This window comes from Trichosurus vulpecula, chromosome 4 (genome assembly GCF_011100635.1).
Source record: "Trichosurus vulpecula isolate mTriVul1 chromosome 4, mTriVul1.pri, whole genome shotgun sequence".
Taxonomy (NCBI): Eukaryota; Metazoa; Chordata; class Mammalia; order Diprotodontia; family Phalangeridae; genus Trichosurus; species Trichosurus vulpecula.
Window position 1 is genome coordinate 170,337,835 of NC_050576.1, and position 25,184 is coordinate 170,363,018.

The window sequence follows — 25,184 nt, forward strand, 5'->3', positions numbered from 1 at the left end:
GCTACCTCTGGGGGGCCCCCTATCACGTGGTTTCTTTGCCGCCCAGTGAGCAGAGCTAGAGAGCTAGGGGTCTCTCTGTCTCTCTCTCTCTCTCTGTCTCTCTGTCTCTCTCTCTCTCACTCTCACTCTTTCTCTCCCTCTCCCTCTCCCTCTCTGTCTCTCTCTGTCCCTCTGTCACCACACATCCTCGTTTCCATCTAATTACTTTCTGGAACCTAGGAGGAGATATATAATCCAAACCACCATGAAACACACACACAGACACACACAGACACACACACACACACACACACACACCCATTGTGTGTGCTATTGGAATCATGAATGCCGTGTTCCAGGTGCTTAGGGAAGATAAAAAGCAGCAGAGCGAATCCACCCAAGCACAGTATAATTCAATTGCACCTTATACTTTCAGAGACTTGGCAAAGATTCTGAGAAGATAAGAATGGAAGGACTTGAACCCTGGTCTTCCTGACTCGGAGACCAGTACTCTATCCAGTCTATCAACCAGTTTTTAAGCTGACTTTTGTCCTCCACCAACTTACTTGGACCACTAAAAGAGTGTTATGAGTGGAAAGAGCTCTGAATTTGGAGTCAGGAGAGGTGGGTTTGATTTTGGACTATGTGTGTGTGAGAGAGTGAGATTTCTCTGTTTTCTTTGTGACTCATTTCCCATCTCCAAAGTTTCAGTCTCAGTAAAAAGCAAGTTCACAACTTCATTTGTAAATTAAATTAGCTGAAGTTTCACATTAAGTTGGCCAAGATGCTAAAATATACAACAGTCAATTCTGGAGAAGCCGTAAGAAGTCAGGCACACTAATATACTGTATGTACCATATTCTTATCCATTCTATTACGTGGAGATAGGAGATAACATGCATATAAATATGATTTAAAAAATAACATTAAAAGGGATCCAAGCCTCAAACAAAGTGTTGTGGGAGATGGGAGGGTTAAGGTAAGGGATAGGAGGTAGGCTATAGGCAATGAGGTTTGTGAACTTTAAGATGTAAATAAAATTTGCCTCTGAGGACAGCATCAACCAAAAATACAATTTCAGCTCCAATCTCAGTCCTAACCCAAACACAACTCAAAACTTGACATTAACCCTAATCTCATAATCCTAACCTCACACCGAATACAAACTCCATACTGAGCCCTGACCTCAAACTCAGCCCCAACCCTAACACTAACTATAACCCCATCCAAAATCCAAGGTGAATGAGGCAGTGGGAAGTAAGACTGTGTGTGTGTGTCTTATTGGACCTTCACAACGACCTTCTAAAGTAGATACTAGTACCATCCTCATTTTACAGACCAGGAGATTAAGGCTGGTTGAAATTAAATTACATTGTGACCTGCCTACCTACCTGAGGGGATGTGGGAGATGATAAGTGGAACATGGACTGCAGGTTTGTGGCTTCTGTAGCCTTGGAGAAAGTTAGTCTCACCTTCCTCATCTGTAAAATACGTGTTGTCACGCACCCGTTTCAGGCTGGTCCGGTTCTTCGGGTTCAGAATTGAAGTGAAAGGAATCACTCCTAGACTGTCCAACAATTATTAAAAGAAGTTTTTCTTAGTCACGACATAGGAAGGACACTCAGTAAAGACACAGCATTGATTTGGTGGACCTCAGATTCCTTACCTCTTTGTTGCCCACAGAGAGAGACAGAGAGACAGAGACAGAGACAGAAAGAGAGGAGAGAGAGAGAGAGGCAACTAGCTGCCTCCTCCCAGGCTGACTTTTATATTTAGGCCACCAGAAAGTAACATCAAGTTCAAGCAGCAGCCTAGATGGTGGATTTCACTCATGCCCACATTTCCAGGATAACCTAAATTCGAATCCCAACACTAACCCTAAACCAGAACAGTACTGATAATACCAAACTCAGCCCCAATTCCAACCTCTTAGTTTCTTCTGTGAAATAAGGGATATGAACAAGATGATTTGCCCTTCTAAATTCTCTGACCTCTTTGCACCCTAGTTTCCCTGATTATAAAATAGAATGTTGATATAGAGGGTCAGTAAACTCTCTTTCAGCTCTGACATCCTAGGATTCTTTTGGCATATCTCTAATTGAACTCTAATTAGAGCTGTCCACCCACTACGGTTATCTCCTGGACTTTGGCAGCAGTAGCCAATGATTTTCTATACCTTCTATCCATTTGCTGCATAGCTGCCAATTTGATTTTCCTGAAGAACAGATCTATTCGAGCTGAAATGTGTCTGACCTCTTTGCATTATTTGCCTCTGTTTACTATCTCTTCTACTCCAAAGGTTTTCAGGGCACTGCTTTTTTTCCTGTTTCTCATCCTACTGGTCTGATTACTACCCTTCCCTTTGTTGTTGTTCAATCTTCTTGGTGGTATCCAACTCTTCGTGTCCCATTTTAGGATTTCTTGGCAAATATACTGGAGTGGTTTGCCATTTCTTTCTCCAGTTCGTTTTACAGATGAGGAAACTGAGGCAAACAAGGCTAAGTGACTTGCTCAGGGTCACACAGCTAGTTAGTGTCTGAGTCTGGATCTGAACTCAGGAAGGTGAATTTTCTTGACTGCAGGCCCAGCACTCTAGACACTCTGCCACCCAGCTGCCCCTTCCCTTTTCTGAGTCATTATCCTTGCCAGAAGGTCTAAGTGTAGGTATAGCCCAAGGCTCTGTCCTGGCACCTCTTCTCATCCCTCTACTCTTTCTTTAAGTCAGGGATTCTTAACCTAGGGAGAGATTCCAGAGGGCCTGTGAACTTGGATGAGAAAGAAAAATTCTGTTTTTATTTTTAGTAACCTCTACCTGAAGTTTAGTATTTCCTTCAATTACAGTATTTAAAAACATCATTCTAAGGATAGGCTTCACTATATGCTTTACCAGCCTGCCAAAGGGGCCCATGATATTAAAAAGAAAAAGGCTGATAACCCCTGCTCTGGGTGATTTCATCAATTTTCATGGGTCCAGTTAACAGTTTTACGTAGATAACTTCCATATCCAGGAGTGTGCAGGCCATCAGAGAAAGGCCCCTACCCCACAACTTGGCCCCAGGACCAGCCACTTCCTTACTGTTCTTGCTCAAGAGGCTTCGGTGAGAGCCTTAGGCCCGGCCGCTTCCAAGACCAAATCTCCTCTACACAAGAGGATCTATATAAAATGGCTCCAACTTCATTTCCTAGAATGCTTACAGAAGTCAAACACTCTATACTCCAGGTAAAACAGCTTAAATTTAAATTAAATAACTTGAAACCCCTGGAACTGCTTAAATTTTAATAGTTCAGTTTAAGAAAGAAGATTGCATCAAGCCTCTTCTATAAGACAGGGTAATTAAAAAGGGGGTCTCCAGAGTAGCTAGGAGCTGTAGTGAGTAGAGCACTGGCCACAGAATCAGGAGGACCTGAGTTCAAATGCAGCCTCAGACACTAGACACACTAGCTGTGTGACCTTGGCCAAATCATTTAACCCCAATTGCACTGCCTTCTCCCCTTCTAAAAAAAAGGGGGGGGGGTGGGTCTCCTACAACATCTGCTGTTGTTTGTGTATTGGGCTCTTGTTGCTAACCATTCCCTTTCTGTACCAGAGCACATTAAGACTTCCACCTAACATAAAAAATAAATGGATTCCCTCCTCAATTCCAGTACTACTTGGACCTAGAAACAATAACTGGGTGTGCTATACCTCTTGGGTAATACCTGATTTGCATATCCTGCCCAAATTTTTCATAGAATGGACCATTGTTTGTCCTTCCTTTAGGAGAGGATCAATGATATCACAGAGTGGTGTCTTAACTGGATTTAAGTGAGGCAGAATTTCGTGAAGTTGTCAACCTCACTCTCTCTTCCAGAGTCATCAAAGTCCAGTGGCAAGACAAAAGTCAGGATGACTGGCAATAGCTTGCAACCTGGTGGATGACCTTGGCATCTTCTGTGTCTGACCCAGCTCTGAGCTCTCCACAGTGACTACTTTAGCCATGTTCATGGCCATGGGAACAAATTGTTCTCATCTGCCCATTCCACCAGGAAAAAGTCATCACATGCTTGGGGCAGACACCCCTCCCCACCAATTTGCTGTCAGGTCTGAGGGTTGTTAGTATATGCTTAAACTGGTTTGGCCCATCTGCTGATTTACTATGGCATGACCTCTGTGTGTGCTCCAGCTTCTTGGAGCCACGGGTGACAGTTAAGTACCAGGTGGACCCCAAAGGCGGATGAGCAGCCCCAAAAAGGGCAAGCCCTTACACCAGAGATTCTAGTCCTCCTTAAACAACTCATACACCCAGAATAGACTAATGGCTTCTTGAATGCACTTGTGGCAGGAGAGAAAGAGAAGAAACCAAACTGGATCCTACTAACAGAGAAACTCCACTTCTTAGAGCATAAAATCCAGGAAAGAGCCTTTAGGTGAGCCAGAAAAAGAAAGCTCCTTAGCCTTGGTTCCTTGGAGAGGGTGGAAGGAGAAAAGGCAAAGAATGAGACAAGTAACAAGAGACATCAATCAGTATTAAGTGTTTCGGTTATGTTTATTTTGTTTATAAGTATTATATTTTAATTATGGATAATTATAAATATTTTAGTTGAAGCCTTTTGTCATTGCCTTCCTGGATGTTTCTGAACCCACACCTCCCCCTCACCAGTTTCTACCTCTGAGCAGCTGTCTTATCCACACTGTGTCCTCACTCCTTTCCTCCCCAGTTTTTTCTTTTTCTTGTGGCCCTGAGGAAGTGTTCAGCATCCCAGAAGGCAGAGCCTTTTGCTTCCATACCCATGAAGAGAAAAGATTGAGGAAGTCTCTGGCACTCGGGCCCTTCTGTGGTCTCTGCTCTTATCTGGCTGGGATTGAGGATAAGGAAACCCAGAGGTTTCCAAACTTATTTGGCCTATTGCCCTCTTTTAAAAAAAAAAATTACTAAGCAACCCCCTGGAAGTCTACTTTCTTTAACCCTTAATTTTTTTTTTAAATTTGTGTCATTTCAAAAAAAATGATTTAAAAAAATAATGCATCTTAAATTTAATAATTTATTGTAAATGTTGAATGGAAAGTTTGGCTAAAGGAGGCAAACAGGCTAGGTGTTATATAAATTCATATAATTTATTCCCTTAAAGCTAGCAGACATATGATCATGGAATCAGAAGCAAACTTCTGGTTGACTGAAAGAAGAAAGACAAGGTTTAAGTAACAATCCCAACTCCAGTTTATGATCTCCATACCATAAGAAAGGAAGTTTCTTAGTTGAACAAGACAATTGACAAGGTTGGGTCACTTAGAGATTATGATCCCAAGATGCAGATGTCCCTAGAATATCAAGATGAGAGAAATCCCACTGTTCTGGTTGCACGGACAACCTGTCACCAACAGGAAAGATACCCTGGGTCAATCTTATCTGGTCTTTGAGGTTGCTGACACAGAAAAGGACATTTTTAGAGTAAAGCAGTTTGAATGATTAATTCAGACCTTGGATCTTATTGGGGTTCAAATAATCTGAAAGGATTGTCATAAATTTGTGGGTTTTTTCCCTGCATTGAAATTTTGACGACACAATGTTGCATCATGTAACCGATAGCTTCGTATCATAAACGCGTCATAATGATAGGGTACAGGCCCAAGCCAAGACCTTTGTCCCTTACCCCAAAATAGTTTGGGTCCCATATGTCTAAAAGGCCCTGGAAAACCCCACCTTGAAATCTCCTTGGATTTCCCCACTTGATCTGGTATTCCCTTGAGGCCATAAACCTTTCCTTATCACTATATCCAAATCTCAATTCAGCTACTTCCCACCCTTAATCCCATTCTCTAGGCTACTGGCCCCTCCCATCAAGATCCTCCCTAGATTTGACCTCTAGTCACCCCAGGATACTGGTCATTCCCATCAAGATCTTCCCAAGATTCTACCTCTACTCCCACTTTGGGAACCTATGACCTGTAGTGGCAGGGCAGCCTCTTGGTGCAGAAGGGGGCCGGGCATGCAAGTCAAGACTTACCCAAGAGGCAAAGCAATCATGATAGCAGAATGGTTTTTGGCTTTTCAGTACTATGGTGAGTTGTGAAGATATAGCCCATGGAGCACATGTAGGACAGTGGGTGGTATAGAGGCATCCCGTCTCGTCCTCAAGTTAGAGGAACAAAAGCTCAAGAAAGAGTAGAATAAAAACAGCATAATCACTTTCTAATAGTTTAGACAAATTGGTTTTGGCCCCAAGAGCTCCAGTACCCATGATTAAATCATCTAAATTTGACATCGAAGAATGTTAATTTGCTAGGGTAACCTGCATTATATCTGTAGGATTAATCATTAAAAGTGTCTCTAAATTTGTAGTCTGAGGTACTTTGATCATTGAAGAAAAAAGCGAATATCCCACTTAGAACCACTGGCAGGTCAGCTTGGGGGCAGGAGAGTTTGTTCTTCTCTTCTAATCAGAGGTCTACTAAGAACCAGTGGTTGATAGAGCAGTACTAGTCCAAAAAATGGGGTAGGGAGGGGGTACAGAAGGAAGTGGAAAGACTCCCTTGAATATAGTAACAGTTTTGAAATTTAGAGTAGGAATCTTGATGTGAAAAGGTGACTAGGAACAAGAGAAACTGGACTACCTTGAAGATGATGATACTGTTGAGGTTTAGGGGTGCTGAGACCCCCAAAGAGTGACACGCAGGTCCTGCCCGAATGCATTTCACCCAAGCCTTCTTTCAGCCAAAGGCAAGGTTTATAGAAACAACACTGGAAGGTGGGCCTGAGTCTAAAAATCCCTGGTTTGGTAGATGAGGCTAACACTTTTTATATGAGGAGGGGTCTAGGGAGGATCTGCATGGGACTGGCCTGTAGGCTGGAGTGACTGGGAGGTAACAGACAAGGGCAAGGAATGCCAGAGATCCAGACCATGTGGCCAAGGCACAATAGGGTCTACATAGCATGGAGGGGAGGTGGGGAAGGATTCCTAGGTAACAGACAGTGAAGGGCTGGACTAGGTTAGGGGTAGCAGAGAATTGGGAGACAGCTCGGCCCGTGCCCCATCAGCATCTCTTCATCCTCTTCGCGGGTCACGATCATCTGTAGTAAGTTTAAAATAAAAAAATCATGTTGCTGCACACTGTCCTGGGGAGAAAAGAATACCTTTTGCACTATGCCACCAAAGCCAAACAGTTAATTTACATCTGGGCAAGCAGATAGGACTTCCCTATCTCTGAGAAGACCATTTGAGGAGAACAAAAAAAAATCAAACCAGTTAGAGAACCTTTACTAGCAAGTGGGTACACATGTTGGCCTTCCACTTCTCACTAGAGAGCAAACAACTTCTCAGTAAATTATCACCTGGAACTCCAAGGGGATGTACACTTTCTAGACACATAACTGATGTGGATAAGTCCAAAAGTTAACAAATGTTTATTCCAAAAAGGAAATGAAAAAAGGGAAATGACTGTGATTGTATTTTGACTATGACTAGTTGCCACCTTGTCCTTGTATTTCTCTCCCCATGGGTTCTACATCCATTGGGGGTTGTCACTAGGTGAAGTGAGGCAAGTATCTCTGGGGAGAAAGTGAGCTGTACCATGGGGGAAGGGGGTGACAAAAAGAGAGGTATTAAAGTGAAGGAGGAAGGCAGAGTAGAGGATGGAGACTTGAAGGAACTGTGGAAGGGACTTATTCTGAGAGGCTCAATGACTTTCTAGCTAGGTTAGAATCAAGCGGAAAGGGGCTTATGGGGAGAAAAAAGTGCACTGATGAGAAATTGAAGTAAATATGAAGTACGACATTTAAGGCAGTAAAATAAACAATGCCCTCCTTACACAAGTAACAGTCAGGGGACGCTAGAGGCAAACACTCAAACCTTGAAGCCAAAGGTTGAAAGTCAGCCTCGAAAAACAGTGAAGCAAATCAAAGGTATACTACCCAAGGTATCAACATCTACTTTTAATCACAACATAAAAAAAGAAGGAGCCACTCAGCTTTCTCTTCCTGTCACCCCACCCTCAGGGAGGGAAGAACAATGATCAATGGTGAGGGACGACTGCTGAGCAACAGTGCCCCAAACCAGCTTCACAGCGCCTCGTCCTGGTTAGCTCCCTGCTACACTTTGAGCCACAATTGAATGATTGGTTTTGGTGGTATCTGACAAATGACACATGCACAGTGCATGCAGGGTGGGACTTTGTGACAATTCCTCAACTCATCACGTTGATTGGTTGGAAGGTGCGAGTATGTAAATGTGAAGGAGTGTGGTTTAAGGGTTCAGAGAGAGAGAGATGCCTTCCAGTTGGGGGAATGGGGCTGCCATTGCCCTTTGGGTCTAAGTGCAAGGGTTTGGGGACGCCCCTGGTGTGGATTGGCTGGTGCTGGGTGTCTTTTGGGTCAAGAGAGTGGAGTGTGTAAAGGTGGGCATGAGTGAAAGGGTTGTGGGCTTGGTAGTGATGGGGTGAGTTTAGAGTTGTTGGTCAAGACTATACTTTCAGGGATCATTTCTATAGTATGTTCCTAGAGAATTGTGGCTGAAAGTGTAGCACGGAGGTAACCACGAGGAGGAGCTGTGGTGTTCTCTTCTGAGCGTGAAGCTGGTTTGGAGCACTGCTGATCAGCAGTTGTCCCTCACCATTGATGATCGTTCTTCCCTACCTGCGGGTGGGGTGAGAGGAAGAGAACGCAGGCTGAGTGGCTCCTTCTTCTTTCATGTTGTGATTAAAAGTAGAAGTTGATACCTTGCGCAGTATACCTTTGATTTGCTTCACTGTTTTTTGAGGCTGACTTTCAACCTGAGGGCTGAGTGTCTTTGGCTTCCAGGGAGGTTTGAGGATTTGCCTCTAGCATCCCCAGGCTGTCACTTGTGTAAGGAGGGCATTCTCTGTTTCACTGTCTTAAATGTCCTACTTCATATTTACTTCAGTTTCACATCAATGCACTTTTTTCTCCCCAAAACCCGCCTTTCTCCTTGTTTCTAACCTGGCTGCAAAAAGTCCCTTCCACAGTTCCTTCTAGGCTCCATCCTCTACTCTGCCTTCCTCCTTCACTTTAATACCTCTCTTTTCATCGCCCCCTTTCCCACGGTGCCACTCACATTCTCCCCAAAGATATTTGCCTCACTGCACCAAGTGACAACCCCCAATTGGTGTAGAACCCGTGGATGGGGGTAGAGATGCGGGGGTGGGGGGGAGACACAAGGTGGCAGCCAGCCATAGCCAAACTATAATCGCAGTCATTTGCTTCTCTTAATTTCCTTGTCGGCATAAACTTATGTTACCTTTTCTTCCCCTGGGCCAAGTTGGGAGGCAGGGTCCTTGCTTCCACCGGACAGTTTCCAACAGTGGGAGAGTCCAATGGCAGATCACCTCTTGGAGTTATCAGTGGGGGAGGTGGACCGCATAGAAGACTAACCTAATGGTCCTGCTGTCGGGGGAGAAGGGCATAAGAAGGGGGAGGCTTTAAGGGGAGAGCCCAGATGTCATTTTGCCTAACACCATGGCAAAGATCTGAGGAAGTTGGCATAGGAGGAACAAGAATGCTGGCAGAGAACTGTGTGTGTGTGAGGGGAAGGGAAGGGAAGAAAGCAGAGGTAGGGAAAAGGGGCCCACCGAGTCTGCATCAAGGTGAATGAAAGGATGGGTGGGACAAAGCCAGATGCTGGCTTCCATTTGTTTTGCTTTCTCCCCTTGTAGAAGGGAGGTTTCTCAAAGACACAGGGGGGTGCGTCTGTGTGTGTGTGTGTGTGTGTGTGTGTGTCTGTGTCTGTGTCTGTGTCTGGTGGTTTTGGATTGTGTACCTCTACCTGGGTTCTAACCAGTGCCCTGTGCAGAGTGGATGCTCCAAAAGTGCTTGTTCACGGACAGAATGTGTGCTTCATCATTGTGAGGACCAATGTCAGGTCTGAAGTTGGGGAGAGGCAGCCTCCCTCCATTTTTCTAGACAGTTGGAGGACAGACAATGAGTCCACATTGTTCAATGGATGAAGCAGCTTTCTCTTTTCCTTGAAAAGAAGGTTCCCTGCATGGTGGGTGAGGTGGAGGAGCGGTGCTGGAGCCTGGAGGGATACCTCTCTCTCTATGTATGGCTGGATATGACTGCGATGGCTATGTATGTTTGTGATGTTGCTGAGGAAGAGAAGGGTTTGGTTTTGGCTTCCTAGCCCTCTCTCACCTACAGTAGAGTTTGTCCAAAAGTAGCAAAAGGTTTCTGTTGAAACTCGGGGTGCCGTACGTGAGGGGGGACAATGGAGGGTGGTCTAGCCAATCTGATCCTCCCATTCCTGCTGTGTGCTCAAAGGGTGGTGGGCCAGCCATCCTCTAAAGGTCTGCAGGACCCCTTCTGGTCAGTCAGCGGAGGGAGCTTAGAGGCTCGGTGGGCCCCAGCTCCTTGACACTCTCCCAGATGCAGCCACTGCCTCCGGTGCCTGAACGCCTCGTCCAGTCCCTCCTGCTGGTCTAAACGCCTTTGTTCCTCCCAAACACAACCCTGTGGAGTGAAGTGTGTGTGAGACCATCTTCTCTTCTATTTTCCTCTTTGTAGAGCAGGTAGAGGGATAGTGGGGGAAATGTTGGTGATTTCAAGCCATTGCCACCCTCCCAGCAGAATACAAAATGAAGACAAGGCGGAAATGCTCATGATTCTAATTTGCCTCCAAATGGGGAGAATGAAGGACAACATTTTGTAGATAAGCAAGTCAAGAAGTCATGAAACGGTTCTGAAGGATCAGATGCAAATTGCTGCAGATGACAGGGATTTCTACATTTGAGTAATATTCTTCTGGGCAGTGAGAATGAGAGTGGGTTTGGAATACTCAGCATATGGGCCTGTAAGTAACTCTGCAGGCAGTTTAGAAAGAGGAGAAAGAAGAGGAAAGCAAGCAGCAGCAAAGTTGCAATATGCTCTGGGACACGAGGGGGCATGGCAGATAGACACTGAAGAAGAAGTCAGAACAAGCACGGTGAGGCATTACCTGCCAACAAAGCCAAGTAGACGATTAGATCTAATTTGGTATCACCACGTGATAAGAGAGTTGAGGAATCACTCAGCCTGCATTCCCTTCCTCTCACCCCACCCGCAGGTAGGGAAGAACGATCTTCAAGGGCCAGGAACAACTGCTGACAAGCAATGCTCCAAACCAGCTTCATGCTCAGAAGAGAACACCACAGCTCCTCCTCGTGGTTACCTCCGTGCTACACTTTCAGCTACAGTTCTCTAGGAACATACTATAGAAATGATCCCTGAAAGTATAGTCTTGACCAACAACTCCAAACTCACCCCATCACTACCAAGCCCACAACCCTTTCACTCATGCCCACCTTTACACACTCCACTCTCTTGACCCAAAAGACACCCAGCACCAGCCAATCCACACTTGATGCTGGTACCATCCTGTGTTACCAGAGAGCCTTCTTTTGTAGGAGAAGAGAAAACTGGTTCATCCACTGGACATTGTGGACTCATTGTCCTCCAGCTCTCCAGAGAAATGGGGGGAGGCTCCCTCTCTTCAACTCCAAAGCTGACATTGGTCATCACAAGGATGAAGGACAATCCTGGCCTTTAGCAAGCACTTTTGAAGCATCCACTCTGCACAGGGCACTGGTTAGAACCCAGGTAGAGGTACACAATCCAAAACCACCAGACACAGACACAGACACAGACACACACACACACACACACACACACACACACAGACACATACACTTTCTCTTTGAGAAGTTTCACTTCTACACAGAGAAAATGAAAAATGGAAGCCAGCATCTGGCTTTGTCTCACCCATCCTTTCAGTCACCTTGATTTAGACATGTTGGGCCCCCTTTTCCTACCCCTGCTTCCTTCACTTCCCTTCCCCTCACACACAACTCCCCTCTATACTCTTACTCCTCTCATGTCAGCCACACAGTCCATCTCCTCGGGTCTCTGCTTTATGACCTTAGAGCAAAATGACATCTCGGCTCTCCCCTTAAACCCTCTTCATTCTTAGGCTTTCCTCCTCCTCCTCCTCTTCCCCCTCCTCCTCTTCTTCCTCTTCCTCCTGGGCACTGCCTTTTGCCACCTACTTACTGCAAGACCATTGGGTTAGTCTTGTGTTCCCTTCATCTTCCCCACTGATACTTCCAAGAGTTTGCCCAGCATTACGCCCCCCCCCCAATATGGGCTCCTGCCTCCCAATTTGGCCCTAGCTCCCAGGCCCAAGCACTGCTTGCTCCCTGGCTCAAGGAGACTCTCCCAACTGCTGCCAGCTTCAGGTACCAACTCCAGTCTTTGGCATGTCTACCATGACATAAACAATCTAATCTCAGCCTCCCTTTCCAGTCTGGCTCTCCCTCGTGCAGTCAGTCTACACTCCAGACAAAATAAACCCCCTGCCTGACCTTCCCTGGTCACAAAACTGCATCTCCCCCCCTGCCTTTGCCCATGGCCCCACCTCATCTCCTGGAATGCTCTCCCTCTTCATTGGGTCCAGCCTCTTGGAACCCCAAGCTCCCACAACGGCTCAGCCCAAGGGCATGAGTCCATGAGAGGCCTTTCCCCATTTTCCCAATTGCGAGTAATCCCATGCTCTCTTCTCTCCTTTGTGCATTGGATTCTCAGTAATCCACAGGTTTCCACTTTTTTCCTTTGTAGAAGGAAGCTCCTCAATGACAATGGGTGTGTGTATGTGTGTGTGTGTGTGTGTGTGTGTGTGTGTGTGTGTGTGTGAAATGGTGATTTTGGACTGTGCATCTCCAGCTAGGATCTAGAAAGTGCCTGCTACGTGTCAGGCACTTAACAGTGTTTATTGATTAATTATCTGTGGTGATTTGGGCCTGTGTACTTTCATCCAGGTTCTAAGGAGTGCCCTGTGCAGAATGGATGCTTCAAAAGTACTTGTCAAGGGTCAGGGTGGGTCTTTGTGACAATTCCTCAAGTCATCAGGGTGACTGGTTGGAAGGTGGGAGTATGTAAATGAGGAAGAGTGTGGCTTGAAGGGTTGAGAGAGAGAGAGAGAGAGAGAGAGAGAGAGAGAGAGAGAGATGCCTTCCAGTTGGGGGAATGGGGCTGCCATTGCCCTTTGGGTCTAAGTGCAAGGGTTTGGGGACGCCCCTGGTGTGGATTGGCTGGTGCTGGGTGTCTTTTGGGTCAAGAGAGTGGAGTGTGTAAAGGTGGGCATGAGTGAAAGGGTTGTGGGCTTGGTAGTGATGGGGTGAGTTTGGAGTTGTTGGTCAAGACTATACTTTCAGGGATCATTTCTATAGTATGTTCCTAGAGAATTGTGGCTGAAAGTGTAGCACGGAGGTAACCACGAGGAGGAGCTGTGGTGTTCTCTTCTGAGCGTGAAGCTGGTTTGGAGCACTGCTGATCAGCAGTTGTCCCTCACCATTGATGATCGTTCTTCCCTACCTGCGGGTGGGGTGAGAGGAAGAGAACGCAGGCTGAGTGGCTCCTTCTTCTTTCATGTTGTGATTAAAAGTAGAAGTTGATACCTTGCGCAGTATACCTTTGATTTGCTTCACTGTTTTTTGAGGCTGACTTTCAACCTGAGGGCTGAGTGTCTTTGGCTTCCAGGGAGGTTTGAGGATTTGCCTCTAGCATCCCCAGGCTGTCACTTGTGTAAGGAGGGCATTCTCTGTTTCACTGTCTTAAATGTCCTACTTCATATTTACTTCAGTTTCACATCAATGCACTTTTTTCTCCCCAAAACCCGCCTTTCTCCTTGTTTCTAACCTGGCTGCAAAAAGTCCCTTCCACAGTTCCTTCTAGGCTCCATCCTCTACTCTGCCTTCCTCCTTCACTTTAATACCTCTCTTTTCATCGCCCCCTTTCCCACGGTGCCACTCACATTCTCCCCAAAGATATTTGCCTCACTGCACCAAGTGACAACCCCCAATTGGTGTAGAACCCGTGGATGGGGGTAGAGATGCGGGGGTGGGGGGGAGACACAAGGTGGCAGCCAGCCATAGCCAAACTATAATCGCAGTCATTTGCTTCTCTTAATTTCCTTGTCGGCATAAACTTATGTTACCTTTTCTTCCCCTGGGCCAAGTTGGGAGGCAGGGTCCTTGCTTCCACCGGACAGTTTCCAACAGTGGGAGAGTCCAATGGCAGATCACCTCTTGGAGTTATCAGTGGGGGAGGTGGACCGCATAGAAGACTAACCTAATGGTCCTGCTGTCGGGGGAGAGGGGCATAAGAAGGGGGAGGCTTTAAGGGGAGAGCCCAGATGTCATTTTGCCTAACACCATGGCAAAGATCTGAGGAAGTTGGCATAGGAGGAACAAGAATGCTGGCAGAGAACTGTGTGTGTGTGAGGGGAAGGGAAGGGAAGAAAGCAGAGGTAGGGAAAAGGGGCCCACCGAGTCTGCATCAAGGTGAATGAAAGGATGGGTGGGACAAAGCCAGATGCTGGCTTCCATTTGTTTTGCTTTCTCCCCTTGTAGAAGGGAGGTTTCTCACAGACACAGGGGGTTGTGTCTGTGTGTGTGTGTGTGTGTGTGTGTGTGTCTGTGTGTACTTGTGTTGGTTTTGCAGTGGGCATTGCTACCTGGGTTCTAACCAATGCCCTGTGCAGAGTGGATGCTCCAAAAGTGCTTGTTCACGGACAGAATGTGTGCTTCATCATATTGAGGACCAATGTCAGGTCTGAAGTTGGGGAGAGGCAGCCTCCCTCCATTTTTCTAGACAGTTGGAGGACAGACAATGAGTCCACATTGTTCAATGGATGAAGCAGCTTTCTCTTTTCCTTGAAAAGAAGGTTCCCTGCATGGTGGGTGAGGTGGAGGAGCGGTGCTGGAGCCTGGAGGGATACCTCTCTCTCTATGTATGGCTGGATATGACTGCGATGGCTATGTATGTTTGTGATGTTGCTGAGGAAGAGAAGGGTTTGGTTTTGGCTTCCTAGCCCTCTCTCACCTACAGTAGAGTTTGTCCAAAAGTAGCAAAAGGTTTCTGTTGAAACTCGGGGTGCCGTACGTGAGGGGGGACAATGGAGGGTGGTCTAGCCAATCTGATCCTCCCATTCCTGCTGTGTGCTCAAAGGGTGGTGGGCCAGCCATCCTCTAAAGGTCTGCAGGACCCCTTCTGGTCAGTCAGCGGAGGGAGCTTAGAGGCTCGGTGGGCCCCAGCTCCTTGACACTCTCCCAGATGCAGCCACTGCCTCCGGTGCCTGAACGCCTCGTCCAGTCCCTCCTGCTGGTCTAAACGCCTTTGTTCCTCCCAAACACAACCCTGTGGAGTGAAGTGTGTGTGAGACCATCTTCTCTTCTATTTTCCTCTTTGTAGAGCAGGTAGAGGGATAGTGGGGGAAATGTTGGTGATTTCAAGCCATTGCCACCCTCCCAGCAGAATACAAAATGAAGACAAGGCGGAAATGCTCATGATTCTAATTTGCCTCCAAATGGGGAGAATGAAGGACAACATTTTGTAGATAAGCAAGTCAAGAAGTCATGAAACGGTTCTGAAGGATCAGATGCAAATTGCTGCAGATGACAGGGATTTCTACATTTGAGTAATATTCTTCTGGGCAGTGAGAATGAGAGTGGGTTTGGAATACTCAGCATATGGGCCTGTAAGTAACTCTGCAGGCAGTTTAGAAAGAGGAGAAAGAAGAGGAAAGCAAGCAGCAGCAAAGTTGCAATATGCTCTGGGACACGAGGGGGCATGGCAGATAGACACTGAAGAAGAAGTCAGAACAAGCACGGTGAGGCATTACCTGCCAACAAAGCCAAGTAGACGATTAGATCTAATTTGGTATCACCACGTGATAAGAGAGTTGAGGAATCACTCAGCCTGCATTCCCTTCCTCTCACCCCACCCGCAGGTAGGGAAGAACGATCTTCAAGGGCCAGGAACAACTGCTGACAAGCAATGCTCCAAACCAGCTTCATGCTCAGAAGAGAACACCACAGCTCCTCCTCGTGGTTACCTCCGTGCTACACTTTCAGCTACAGTTCTCTAGGAACATACTATAGAAATGATCCCTGAAAGTATAGTCTTGACCAACAACTCCAAACTCACCCCATCACTACCAAGCCCACAACCCTTTCACTCATGCCCACCTTTACACACTCCACTCTCTTGACCCAAAAGACACCCAGCACCAGCCAATCCACACTTGATGCTGGTACCATCCTGTGTTACCAGAGAGCCTTCTTTTGTAGGAGAAGAGAAAACTGGTTCATCCACTGGACATTGTGGACTCATTGTCCTCCAGCTCTCCAGAGAAATGGGGGGAGGCTCCCTCTCTTCAACTCCAAAGCTGACATTGGTCATCACAAGGATGAAGGACAATCCTGGCCTTTAGCAAGCACTTTTGAAGCATCCACTCTGCACAGGGCACTGGTTAGAACCCAGGTAGAGGTACACAATCCAAAACCACCAGACACAGACACAGACACACACACACACACAGACACACACAGACACACACAGACACACACACACACACACACACACACAGACACATACACTTTCTCTTTGAGAAGTTTCACTTCTACACAGAGAAAATGAAAAATGGAAGCCAGCATCTGGCTTTGTCTCACCCATCCTTTCAGTCACCTTGATTTAGACATGTTGGGTCCCCTTTTCCTACCCCTGCTTCCTTCACTTTCCTTCCCCTCACACACAACTCCCCTCTATACTCTTACTCCTCTCATGTCAGCCACACAGTCCATCTCCTCGGGTCTCTGCTTTATGACCTTAGAGCAAAATGACATCTCGGCTCTCCCCTTAAACCCTCTTCATTCTTAGGCTTTCCTCCTCCTCCTCCTCTTCCCCCTCCTCCTCTTCTTCCTCTTCCTCCTGGGCACTGCCTTTTGCCACCTACTTACTGCAAGATCATTGGGTTAGTCTTGTGTTCCCTTCATCTTCCCCACTGATACTTCCAAGAGTTTGCCCAGCATTACGCCCCCCCCCCCCAATATGGGCTCCTGCCTCCCAATTTGGCCCTAGCTCCCAGGCCCAAGCATTGCTTGCTCCCTGGCTCAAGGAGACTCTCCCAACTGCTGCCAGCTTCAGGTACCAACTCCAGTCTTTGGCATGTCTACCATGACATAAACAATCTAATCTCAGCCTCCCTTTCCAGTCTGGCTCTCCCTCGTGCAGTCAGTCTACACTCCAGACAAAATAAACCCCCTGCCTGACCTTCCCTGGTCACAAAACTGCATCTCCCCCCCTGCCTTTGCCCATGGCCCCACCTCATCTCCTGGAATGCTCTCCCTCTTCATTGGGTCCAGCCTCTTGGAACCCCAAGCTCCCACAACGGCTCAGCCCAAGGGCATGAGTCCATGAGAGGCCTTTCCCCATTTTCCCAATTGCGAGTAATCCCATGCTCTCTTCTCTCCTTTGTGCATTGGATTCTCAGTAATCCACAGGTTTCCACTTTTTTCCTTTGTAGAAGGAAGCTCCTCAATGACAATGGGTGTGTGTATGTGTGTGTGTGTGTGTGTGTGTGTGTGTGTGTGTGTGTGTGTGTGAAATGGTGATTTTGGACTGTGCATCTCCAGCTAGGATCTAGAAAGTGCCTGCTACGTGTCAGGCACTTAACAGTGTTTATTGATTAATTATCTGTGGTGATTTGGGCCTGTGTACTTTCATCCAGGTTCTAAGGAGTGCCCTGTGCAGAATGGATGCTTCAAAAGTACTTGTCAAGGGTCAGGGTGGGTCTTTGTGACAATTCCTCAAGTCATCAGGGTGACTGGTTGGAAGGTGGGAGTATGTAAATGAGGAAGAGTGTGGCTTGAAGGGTTGAGAGAGAGAGAGAGAGAGAGAGAGAGAGAGAGAGAGATGCCTTCCAGTTGGGGGAATGGGGCTGCCATTGCCCTTTGGGTCTAAGTGCAAGGGTTTGGGGACGCCCCTGGTGTGGATTGGCTGGTGCTGGGTGTCTTTTGGGTCAAGAGAGTGGAGTGTGTAAAGGTGGGCATGAGTGAAAGGGTTGTGGGCTTGGTAGTGATGGGGTGAGTTTGGAGTTGTTGGTCAAGACTATACTTTCAGGGATCATTTCTATAGTATGTTACTAGAGAATTGTGGCTGAAAGTGTAGCACGGAGGTAACCACGAGGAGGAGCTGTGGTGTTCTCTTCTGAGCGTGAAGCTGGTTTGGAGCACTGCTGATCAGCAGTTGTCCCTCACCATTGATGATCGTTCTTCCCTACCTGCGGGTGGGGTGAGAGGAAGAGAACGCAGGCTGAGTGGCTCCTTCTTCTTTCATGTTGTGATTAAAAGTAGAAGTTGATACCTTGCGCAGTATACCTTTGATTTGCTTCACTGTTTTTTGAGGCTGACTTTCAACCTGAGGGCTGAGTGTCTTTGGCTTCCAGGGAGGTTTGAGGATTTGCCTCTAGCATCCCCAGGCTGTCACTTGTGTAAGGAGGGCATTCTCTGTTTCACTGTCTTAAATGTCCTACTTCATATTTACTTCAGTTTCACATCAATGCACTTTTTTCTCCCCAAAACCCGCCTTTCTCCTTGTTTCTAACCTGGCTGCAAAAAGTCCCTTCCACAGTTCCTTCTAGGCTCCATCCTCTACTCTGCCTTCCTCCTTCACTTTAATACCTCTCTTTTCATCGCCCCCTTTCCCACGGTGCCACTCACATTCTCCCCAAAGATATTTGCCTCACTGCACCAAGTGACAACCCCCAATTGGTGTAGAACCCGTGGATGGGGGTAGAGATGCGGGGGTGGGGGGGAGACACAAGGTGGCAGCCAGCCATAGCCAAACTATAATCGCAGTCATTTGCTTCTCTTAATTTCCTTGTCGGCATAAACTTATGTTACCTTTTCTTCCCCTGGGCCAAGTTGGGAGGCAGAGTCCTTGCTTCCACCGGACAGTTTCCAACAGTGGGAGAGTCCAATGGCAGATCACCTCTTGGAGTTATCAGTGGGGGAGGTGGACCGCATAGAAGACTAACCTAATGGTCCTGCTGTCGGGGGAGAGGGGCATAAGAAGGGGGAGGCTTTAAGGGGAGAGCCCAGATGTCATTTTGCCTAACACCATGGCAAAGATCTGAGGAAGTTGGCATAGGAGGAACAAGAATGCTGGCAGAGAACTGTGTGTGTGTGAGGGGAAGGGAAGGGAAGAAAGCAGAGGTAGGGAAAAGGGGCCCACCGAGTCTGCATCAAGGTGAATGAAAGGATGGGTGGGACAAAGCCAGATGCTGGCTTCCATTTGTTTTGCTTTCTCCCCTTGTAGAAGGGAGGTTTCTCACAGACACAGGGGGTTGTGTCTGTGTGTGTGTGTGTGTGTGTGTGTGTGTGTGTTTGTGTGTCTGTGTGTACTTGTGTTGGTTTTGCAGTGGGCATTGCTACCTGGGTTCTAACCAATGCCCTGTGCAGAGTGGATGCTCCAAAAGTGCTTGTTCACGGACAGAATGTGTGCTTCATCATATTGAGGACCAATGTCAGGTCTGAAGTTGGGGAGAGGCAGCCTCCCTCCATTTTTCTAGACAGTTGGAGGACAGACAATGAGTCCACATTGTTCAATGGATGAAGCAGCTTTCTCTTTTCCTTGAAAAGAAGGTTCCCTGCATGGTGGGTGAGGTGGAGGAGCGGTGCTGGAGCCTGGAGGGATACCTCTCTCTCTATGTATGGCTGGATATGACTGCGATGGCTATGTATGTTTGTGATGTTGCTGAGGAAGAGAAGGGTTTGGTTTTGGCTTCCTAGCCCTCTCTCACCTACAGTAGAGTTTGTCCAAAAGTAGCAAAAGGTTTCTGTTGAAACTCGGGGTGCCGTACGTGAGGGGGGACAATGGAGGGTGGTCTAGCCAATCTGATCCTCCCATTCCTGCTGTGTGCTCAAAGGGTGGTGGGCCAGCCATCCTCTAAAGGTCTGCAGGACCCCTTCTGGTCAGTCAGCGGAGGGAGCTTAGAGGCTCGGTGGGCCCCAGCTCCTTGACACTCTCCCAGATGCAGCCACTGCCTCCGGTGCCTGAACGCCTCGTCCAGTCCCTCCTGCTGGTCTAAACGCCTTTGTTCCTCCCAAACACAACCCTGTGGAGTGAAGTGTGTGTGAGACCATCTTCTCTTCTATTTTCCTCTTTGTAGAGCAGGTAGAGGGATAGTGGGGGAAATGTTGGTGATTTCAAGCCATTGCCACCCTCCCAGCAGAATACAAAATGAAGACAAGGCGGAAATGCTCATGATTCTAATTTGCCTCCAAATGGGGAGAATGAAGGACAACATTTTGTAGATAAGCAAGTCAAGAAGTCATGAAACGGTTCTGAAGGATCAGATGCAAATTGCTGCAGATGACAGGGATTTCTACATTTGAGTAATATTCTTCTGGGCAGTGAGAATGAGAGTGGGTTTGGAATACTCAGCATATGGGCCTGTAAGTAACTCTGCAGGCAGTTTAGAAAGAGGAGAAAGAAGAGGAAAGCAAGCAGCAGCAAAGTTGCAATATGCTCTGGGACACGAGGGGGCATGGCAGATAGACACTGAAGAAGAAGTCAGAACAAGCACGGTGAGGCATTACCTGCCAACAAAGCCAAGTAGACGATTAGATCTAATTTGGTATCACCACGTGATAAGAGAGTAGAGGAATCACTCAGCCTGCATTCCCTTCCTCTTACCCCACCCGCATGTAGGGAAGAAGGATCATAAATTTACTTATTGGCATAAATTTATGTTACCTTTTCCTCCCCTGGGCCAATTTGGGTGGCAGGGTCCTTGCTTCCGCCGGACACTTTCCAATAGTGGGGGAGTCCAATGCCCGGTTACCTCCTGGAGTTATCAGTGGGCCAGGTGGACCACATAGGAGACTAACAAAATGGTTCTGCTGTAGGTGACAACAGGCCATGCCCGGGATTTGGAGGTGGGCCGAAGAAATAAGTGGATATAAGTGAGGGCCCACATGTTATTTTGTCCTAATCCCATAGCAAATACAAGTGGAGATCCAGTGTGTGTTTGGCATGAGAGGAGGAAGAACGCAGGTGTGGAATTATGCATGTGAGGGCAAGGGAAGTTAAGGGAGAACAGGTAAGGAAAAGGGGCCTATCATGTCTAGATCAATGTGAATTAAAGGGTGGGTCAGATAAATTCAGATGTTGGTTTCCATTTGTTTTGATTTTCCCTTTGTGCAAAATGAAATTTCTGAAAGACACAATGTGTGTGTGTGTGTGTTTATGTGTGTGAGCACTCACTCGTGGGTGTGTTTGTGGTGATGGTTTTGGATTGTGTATGTCTTCCTGGATTCTAAGCAGTGCTCTGTGCAGAGTTGATGCTTTGAAAGTCATTGTTAGCGGTTAGGATGTGTGCTTCATCATTTTGACAATCAGTGTCAGCTTTGGAGTTGAGGGGAGGGAGCCTCCCCCTATTTGTCTGGAGAGGTAGAGGACAAGGATTCCACAGTGTTCAGTGGATGAACTAGTTTTCTCTTTTCCTACAAAAGAAGCTTCACTGGGTGGTGGGTGAGGTGGAAGAGCAGGGTTGGAGCATGGAGGGAGATTTAGATCTCTATGTCTGGATATGACTGCAATGTGTGTCTATGTTTGTGATATTGCTGAGGATGAGAAGGTTTTGTTTTTGGCTTTCTTGCCCTCTCTCACCCATAGCAGAGTTTGTCCAAAATTAGTAAACAGTTTTTGTTGAAACTCCGGGTGAAATTTGTGAAAGAGGACACCACATGGTGGTCCATCTAAGCTTGTCCTCCCATTCTCCCTGCCTGCCAGAGGTGTGGTGTGCCAGCCATCCTCTTCCTCTGTCTGGCTGCTTTCCGGTCAGTCAGCGGAGGGAGCTTAGAGCCTCAGTGGGCCTCAGCTCCTTGACACTCTCCTAGACGCAGCCACTGCTCCCAATGCCTTGCTCCGTTCCACCTCCTGCTCCAATCCTCTTTGTTCTTCTCAAATACCACTCTAACAGGTGGGGTACCCAGGCTGAATTTCCCCTCTTGTTCCCCACTCCTGACTTTGGAGGTCAATTAATGGCAAGAAAATAATATATTCAATGTATCAATTGGCTTTGCTCTTTATTTCTCTTTGTTCTTCCTATTTTTTTTTCTTTTAAGAGTATTATTCCTTATATCCAATGGCTGTCTGGGAAGGACGGATGAAAGGGATGCTGGGAGAAATTTTAGTAATCTTAAAAAAATCAACCAAACCTCAAAGTAGCAGTCCATTGTTTTTTTAAAATAATTAAAAGATGGAGATGACTAATTTTACTTTAAATTTGAGTAGTCTTTACCCTAACCACAATCCCTGCTGTCAACTCCAACCCCATTGTTCTTTCAGTACAAGACTTCCTTTCTCCTTCCATTGCCCTCTTTCCCATTCACTTCCTCCTCTTCCCTCTCTTTTCTCCCATTCCTTGTCCCCTTCTCCCCATTTACTTTTGCCTCTCCTTCTTCCTTTATTTTGAACATTTTCATTTCAGGGTTTCAGTGGATTTTATTTTTTCCTATTTCCACTTCGGCCTCTAGTTCTAAAGGATCGGGACAATTTTCTTTTAAGACTTCTCGAAACAAGATATCTAGGCATGCATGTGTGCGTGCGTGCGTGCGTGCGTGCGTGCGTGTGTGTGTGTGTGTGTGTGTGTGTGTGTGTGTGTTTTGGGGGAGGGTCATGGTACTCAGATAGTGAAAATGATTTTAAAATTTCTTCTCTTTGATCTATTTCCCAGGCCACTTGCTTTTGCTTTGAGATACCTTACAGTTGCTTCAATTTTTCAGCCTTTTAACTTTGTTTTAATATTTTTGTCAGTTCATAAAGTCATTAGTTTTTATTTGATCCATTTTAATAGACCTGACTTGGGCAACAATATTTGGTGGGTTGAGAGAGCAGCTGGCAGTCCAGGTAAGCTGGTCCTTCCATTCTCCCTGCCTGCCAGAGGTGTGGTTGAACAGTAATCCTCTACCCTATCTGCTGATCCCGTCTCATCAGTCACTGAACTTAAAGCCTCAGTGAACCAGAGCTGCTTGACATTTACCTGGGTGCAGCCACTGGCCCCAACTCTAGGCCCAGCTCCTCCTCCTCCTGCCCTGGCCCTACCCATCCTGACCCCATCCTTCTGTACCTAGTACTCAGGTCGCCTTTTCCCTATTGTTCCTAGGTTCTGATGTTGGAGATGAACTACTAATTGTTTTTATTGAGTTGTGCCTGACTCTTGGTGACTCCATTTGGGGTTTTCTTGATGAAGATACTAGAGTGGTTTGCTGTTTCCTTCTCTAGCTCATTTTACAGATGAGTAAACTGAGGCTGATAGGGTTAAGTGACATGCCCAGGATCACACAGCTAGTTAGTATCTGAGGCCAGGTTTGAAGTGAGGAAGATTCATCTTCCTGACATCAGGCCCAGGCCCAGCACTGTCACCTGCACCGCCTAGCTGCCCTTAAACTACTGACAAGGTATCAAATATGTTCATTCTATCATTTGGTTTTGTTGACTTTTTTTCTCTCCTTTTTTCCCCTATTTCTAGAATAGGCAGAGGGATACTGGGGAAAATTTTGGTGATTTAAACTCATGCCATCTCTTCCCCCAAACCCCTAGGAAAAAAATTAACAAAAGATGGAAATCCCCATGATTATACTTTGGTTATAAGTGTAGATTCTGAGAAGGGTAGCAGAGGCTGAATGGGAAATCATGTAGAGTAGTGTTTTGGAATGGGCTGAGGTTAAGGTCCAGTTCTAAACCTACCTCCATCCTGCTGTTCCAAGGGATTTCCGTTAGTTCCCAGCATTTAGCCCAGTTTCTCTCTCCACCTGCTTTTGGAAAAGAAAAGTCAGCAGAATTAATTGATGCTGTACTTTACAGGCAGCTAGGTAGCACAGAGGATAAAGTCTAAGGCCAGAAGTCAACATGACCCTGGCAGCACATTAGCTCCTGATGCTCCTATCAAAAATCACTTAGTTTTATATAACTATGTAAAAAAAAAAATGGAAGGAGCCCCTCAGTCTGTGTTCTTTTCCTCATCCAAACCTGAATTCACACTCAGAAGAAAACACCACAGTTCCTCCTCGTGGTTACCTCCATGCTACACTTTCAGCCATAATTCTCTAGTAACATACTATAGAAATGATCCCTGAAAGTATAGTCATAACCAACAACTCCAAACTCACCCCATCACTACCAAGCCCACAACCCTTTCACTCATGCCCACCTTTACACACTCTACTCTCTTGACCCAAAAGACACCCAGCACCAGCCAATCCACACCAGGGGCGTCCCCAAACCCTTACACATAGAGCCAAAGGGCAACCGCAGCCCCATCCCCCCAACTGGAAGACATCTCTCTGAACCCTTCAAGCCACACTCTTCCTCATTTACATACTCCCTCCTTCTAATCAGTCACCTTCAGGTTGATGAATTCAAACACACACCCTGACCTTTGACAAGTACTTTTGAAGCATCCACTGCTCACATGACATTTGTTAGAGCCTGGGTGGAAGTCCACAGTCCAAAGCCACTACAATAAATCAATTGATTAATCAATAAACATTGTTAAGTGCCTACTCTGTGTCTAGAACCTAGTTGGAGATGCACAGTCCAAAACTACCATGAAACACAAATACACACACACACACACACACACACACACACACAAATACATACCCTGTTCCATTGAGAAGCTTCCCTTCTACAAACAAAAAAATGGAAACCCATGGAGCACTGAGAATCCAATGCACAAAGTAGAGAAGACAGCACAGGATTACTCCCAGTTGGGAAAGGCCTCTTATAGACTCTGTACTTGGGCTGAGTCATTTTGGGAGCTTGGGGTTCCAAAGGGCTTGACCAAGTCAAGAGAGAGAGCATTCCAGGAGATGAGGAGGGTCCATGTGCAAAGGCAGAGGGAGATTCATTTTTATGACCAGGAAAGGTGAGGCAGGGAGTTTGTTTTGTCTGGAGTGTGGACTGCATGAGGGGGAGCCATGTGTAATGGGGTTGGAAAGGGAGGCTAAGGTTAGATTGTTTATGTCATGCTAGACATGCCAAAGACTGGAGTTCGTACCTGATGTTGGCAGTAGGTGGGAGTTATTCAATCTTCTTGAGCCAGGGAGCTAGCAGTGCTTGGGCCTGGTAGCTGGGGCCAAATTGGGAGGCAGGGACCTTGCTTCCACTGGGCAGTTGCTCATAATGGGGGGAGGCCAAGGCCAAGGCCAGGCAACCTCTTGGAGGTTTCAGTGGGTGAGGTGGATTGCTGAAAAGATAGACCCATTTTCCCTGTTGTTGGTAGCAACTGGCAGTGAACTGGAGGAAGAGGGAATAAGAAGTAGAGAGTTAGCAAGAGGGCCCAGATGTCATTTTGTCCTGCTCCCATATCAAAGCCCTGAGAAGATGGGATGTAAG

The 25,184-nt window shown here is 46.8% G+C and overlaps 5 non-coding genes and 1 pseudogene across 5 annotated transcripts; 3 read left to right on the top strand and 3 right to left on the bottom strand.

Annotated features, from left to right (window-relative positions):
• Positions 1 to 8,412: 8,412 nt before the first annotated feature.
• Positions 8,413 to 8,629, top strand: LOC118849377. Its single transcript, XR_005010420.1, has one exon. It is a non-coding gene; the product is annotated as a small nucleolar RNA U3 (small nucleolar RNA).
• Positions 8,630 to 10,969: 2,340 nt separating this feature from the next.
• LOC118849379 lies at positions 10,970 to 11,186 on the bottom strand. The gene has a single exon (XR_005010422.1). It is a non-coding gene; the product is annotated as a small nucleolar RNA U3 (small nucleolar RNA).
• Positions 11,187 to 13,137: 1,951 nt separating this feature from the next.
• On the top strand, positions 13,138 to 13,354 carry LOC118849378. Its single transcript, XR_005010421.1, has one exon. It is a non-coding gene; the product is annotated as a small nucleolar RNA U3 (small nucleolar RNA).
• A 2,334-nt stretch (positions 13,355 to 15,688) lies between these two features.
• On the bottom strand, positions 15,689 to 15,905 carry LOC118849380. The gene has a single exon (XR_005010423.1). It is a non-coding gene; the product is annotated as a small nucleolar RNA U3 (small nucleolar RNA).
• Positions 15,906 to 17,884: 1,979 nt separating this feature from the next.
• LOC118849376 lies at positions 17,885 to 18,101 on the top strand. Its single transcript, XR_005010419.1, has one exon. It is a non-coding gene; the product is annotated as a small nucleolar RNA U3 (small nucleolar RNA).
• A 5,681-nt stretch (positions 18,102 to 23,782) lies between these two features.
• Positions 23,783 to 23,935, bottom strand: LOC118849381 (annotated as a pseudogene).
• Positions 23,936 to 25,184: the final 1,249 nt, after the last annotated feature.